Raw genomic sequence first — 5,238 nt, forward strand, 5'->3', positions numbered from 1 at the left:
AATTGTTCCATATCGCTACCAAATATTATATCATCCACATACACAACTACTATCAATAGATGGTCGCCTTTAGACTTTACATATAGGTTATTGTCAACTGTGCCTTTCTTAAACCCTTGTTGCTAAAGGTACTTATCCAGCCTTTTGTAGCAAGCTCTGGGAGCCTGTTTTAGTCCATACAGGGCCTTCTTCAGTTTGCATACGAACCCTTCATCGGAGGTGAGTATAAATCCTTTTAGCTACTCAATGTAAACTTATTCTTCCAAATCTCCATTGAGAAATGCATACTTCACATCCATATGATATACCTTGATATTCTTAGGGGTGGAAAGAGCAATAAATATCTTGCTAGCCTATAGTCATGCTACTGGTGTAAAGGTTTCTTTGAAATCTGCCCCTTTTATTTGGGCATACCCTTTGCAGACTAATCGAGATTTGTTCCTGATTACTTGACCCTATTCATTTAGTTTATTTTTGAAAACCCATTTGGTTCCAATAACATTTTTCTCTCTAGGCCTTGGAACAAGCTCCCAAGTTTCATTCTTTTCAATATGATCAAGTTATTCATTCATAGCTTTTACCTAGAACTTGTCTTAACTTTCTTGACAAAGGTTCTTGGGTTTTGTCCCCAATAACAGAGCTAGATTCACATAATTTGTGCTACCAACAAGTTTTCTCTTGGTTTGGACACTATATATTTGATCTCCGAGTATCTGAATCTTAGGATGTTCTTTTTGTACATACCTGGAGGGTGTCTTTGGCCTTGAAGTTGTGCCTTCTTCCTCACACTCACTGTCTGAATCCATTTCCTCTAGATCCACAAACCTCAAATATGAACTTTCTTCATCATCTGAGTTCATATTTCTTTTAGAGGACTCAGGTTGTGAACCTATTTCATCTACTATCATCTCCATGCAATCATTAATATTATTTGTCTACTTCTTGTAACACTTATACCCTTTGCTTTGAGCAGAGTACCTGAGCAATATCCCTTTGTCAGAATGCGAATCAAACTTTCCAGAATTCTTATCATTCCTTTTGATGAATCACTTGCTTCCAAACACCTTGAGGTGTTTAACTGATGCAGGTCTTCCCTTCCACAAATCATAGGGAGTTTTATCACTATTAGGCCTAAGTTGAGTTATGTTTGACATATATACTACATCCAGGGGCACTTCTCCCTAGAAGTTGTGAGACACACCTGCTTCATCCAACATTGCTCTAGCCATTTCCTAGATTGTTCTATTCTTCCTCTCTACTACTCCATTTTTTTGTGGAGTTCTAGCCACTAAGTATTGCATCCTGATGCCGTGCTCTTCACAGAAATCCTCAAATTCTCTTGAGGTGCACTCTCCTCCTCTATTTGATATTAAGAATTTTATCTTTAAGTCTTTCTCATTTTCTACTTGAGCTTTAAACTTCTTGAAATGCTTGAATGCTTCTGATTTTTCTTTTAAGAGAACAATCCAAGTGGCCCTAGTGAAATCATCAATGAGAAACATGAAATACCTTTCTCCTTTTGAGAATTTTTCTCTAGTTGGGCCACAAATGTTTGTGTGAATGAGGTCCAGAGTTCTAGATGATGAGAACTCTTTTGACTTGAAATGAGTCCTAGTCTTCTTGCCAAATTGACATGACCTGCATATTGAGTTATCGGGCCTTGACAGTCTCAGTAATCCTCTCACTGCTCCAATATTACTAACCTTTATTAAATTATCAAAATTCATATTCCCAAGCCTCTTGTGCCACAACTGTGATTCATTTGTTTTTCTTAAACAACAATTAACCTTGGAATCATTAAATGCATATACACTATTTTGGGTTCTGATTGCATTTCCTATATACTTTCCATTCTTCATGTTGCGGATCTCACAATCATTAAATTGAAAGGTTACATCATAGCCATTAACACACATTTGGCTAACACTAGGCAAATTGTGCTTGAGACCTTCCACATAAAACACATTTTTTGCTTCTATTTTTTGATCAAGAATAACGACGTCTTTGCCCTTGATCCTAGTTAGAGCAATGTTTCCAAAGGTGACATTTTTTCCTTTGTCCTTTTCTTTTAGAAACAGAAATTTTCTCTTGTCCCCAGTCATATGTTTGGAACAAACACTATCAACATACCATTTGTTTTCTTGATTATGAGTTGATAAGGTGAGTCCACACTGCATGCCTTTTTTAGTCTTTCATTTCCATCTCTACTTGTCCTTTTGGATAACTGTATGTTTAACATTTTGGGACTTAGACAGGTATTCAAACTTGCATCTGCACCCACTGGCTTTGTGCCAACAAATATCACATTTGAAGCATTCTGCTTCACTTAGCAAGGGATAGAAGACATTCTTATTTATGAGAGAAGAGTTTTGAGATTTAGAAATCTGATACGTATTATATTTGGGATTTTCATCACTTTCAACTTTGATCCTTCTACAGTCAATAGATTTATGTCCAAATTTATGACACTTATAATAGTGACCATAAAATAAATAGGCATAAATATTGTTGGACGTATTATGAGATTGTGCGGGAAAATACCTTGATCGTCTGGTTGATTGATTCATTCTCCATTGACGATCTCCCTGTTTCCCTACTGCTCTTTTGTCTTCATTAATTCTTTCATGATGCTTCTTCCCATGGCTCTGTGGTTCTTCGAATTCTACGGACCTAAAGTTTGTCTTCCCCATATAATATTCTTGTGTCTTAGAGTATCCCAGACCAATTTTGATTCCTGAAAGCCTTTGACTACTCAGGATTTGATCTAGTCTCCTTGTCCCTTCAACAATTTTTTCATTTAAACCCTTCTCGGTCTTTGTTCTCTCAAGATCTGTTCTCAGAGAGACAATCTCTGCTTCAAGACTCTGATAGTTCTCTTCCCATTCTTGGATCAGATATTGAAGAACCTCTTTTTTCGTTTAGCCTCCTTTAGTTTAACTTTCAAAGAGAAAATATCATCTTTGCATGTCTGTGGGATTGTTTTGTTTTTTAACCTGAGAAACTCCTATTTCAAATGCTTGTTCTCCTCTTCTAGTATCTCCCAGGTTCCTTGTTTTTCTTCCAGTAAAAGGACTGATCTAGATTTAAATAGGAACGCAACAAATTATAGAGATAACCATAAATATAGAAATGCAGTGGAAATAATACTTCATTTCATTAATGTAAAATATTGAAATATGCTTACAAACAGAAATGGAAATAAATCAGCTAGGGCGATGGTAGCTTATCTCTGAGAAGAGTTGTGGTGGCTACATGCCTCTGAACTATGTTACAATGAGGCTCGAAGACCTATTTATTGTTGAGAAACAATGGAAAACCATTAACATCCCAAAACCTGACCCTAGAAGATGAAACGCCAAATTGTGGGCCCCGTTTGGGTAAATTGGTACATCAATTTCCCAGGGTCGTAACTTTGGCATACGATCTCCATTTGATGCATACAATAGCTCATTAGAAAGATCTATCTAAACACTACAAATTTGGGAAGAGCATCATTGGTCCAGGGATCTGTGTTGCTCCCAGATTTCCCAAAAAATGTCGTTTAGGGCCTCAAAATGGCTCTGGAAGTTCAGGACCCGAAAAACTACTAAAAATAGTAAATTGTGCTACAACTACGGAAACTAAAAAACTGAAATAGACAGTTTTGGGGGTCCAAATGGGATAGGTGTGTGGCCACCAACATCCACCTAGATCATTCCTCCCCCCTTAGGAAGCAATGGTCCCCATTGCGTTGAGTTCCTCCATGAGATGAGGAAACTGCTGCTGAACTTGGTCCTTGGTGAGCTAGTCTGCAATCTCTGATGTGTCCTGTTAGTGTCAGTCTTTCCAGCCTTCCTCCAGTGATCAAATATGCTCTTACAAAGTGGTCTCAGAGTGTCAAGGTCAAATTTTTTCATTTCAAAGAGTTTTCAAGCAAAATTTGGTCACTAGGCATTAGGTCTAGAGTTTGCTTTCACTCCTTTCAAAATTGCCCAAACGCCAATCTATGTCACTATTCAGCTGAGTCTATCATCATTCATAGGGTTGTCACTATCATGTCAATGTCTAATGAGTCATTTTACATCTTGTTCATGCTTCAATTGCACCTAGGCAGGGTCATTTCCCTCTCCTAGGGTTTTGAAAGCTAATTTCTCTTGGACGGTCAAATCATCGGCAAAAATTGTATCCAGATGTTCATACACCTTCCCATATCCTTCATATACCTTATCAAATGATTCCCATCACTGCGATCCCCCAAAGCCCTCATTTTTGCACAAACCATAGTTTCTAGCTATAACCTGGCAATTTTCTAGGTTGGGCCTGTGTTTTTCCCTTTTGGACCCCTTCCCCTCGCTCAATATCTGAGATTCCACTTTCCCCTGCTTCCTAACATCCCTCCCTACTTCCAAAAATTTCCCCAAGAATTTAGAAGCCCATTTTCCCCTTCATTTTGCTTCATTTCGACAAAATTCCTTGTTTCACACATCAGGATAAGTTTCACTCAAAAGATGTTTTAGAGAAATAAAAGATGAATTTTGGGAAAACGAGAGAGGTTTTTGTCAAAAACACGCCAAAGAGGAAAAACCTCCTTCACTTTTTGCACAGGTGTCATGGTTTGAGAGAAATGTCAAGAATACCGTTGCCTCAGGAGAATCAAAGACACCTCTGAAGTGACCTTGGGAAAATCAAGGTTTCTCATAGCTTGGTTGGCCAAATGATTTTTTTGATGGTCAAAATGATAGCTAGACACAAAGATATTTCCAATGAGCTATCATGAGCTCAATTTGGGGTTGAGGAAGGCATTCAAAAGTTGACTGCAACAACACTCTTCCTTGAGGCAGCCTCATTTGGTACGTTTTGACCAGTCTTGGGAGATTTGATTTTTGACAAGGAAAATGAACTCAAAATTGAAATTTTCTAGTTGGGTTGGAAAGTAGACACAAAGACCTTTCCAACGAGCTATCTGGCACCCAATTCTGAACTCGGGAAGGCCTCCAAAATCCTACTGCAAAAGCGCGCGACCTGTTGGGCAAGCGCGACCTGTCAGAGGGGTCTTACCAGTTGGGAAAAAACACTGGCGCGACGTGTTGTGCACACGCGAACTTTTAGTTGGCCAACTCCTTTTTGGGAAAACTCAGAATTTTTGGAATTTTCATGCAAAGATACACTTGCTCAGAAATTTCCAAGAAATTTCACCAAGTTTTGGGCCTCCAGAAAGTAAAAAAACAAGCAAAAAATGACTTTCTGCCACCTTTTTGA

This window comes from Pinus tabuliformis, chromosome 1_2 (genome assembly GCF_031772625.1).
Source record: "Pinus tabuliformis cultivar Carrire ecotype Pingquan chromosome 1_2, CPIR1, whole genome shotgun sequence".
NCBI lineage: Eukaryota > Viridiplantae > Streptophyta > Pinopsida > Pinales > Pinaceae > Pinus > Pinus tabuliformis.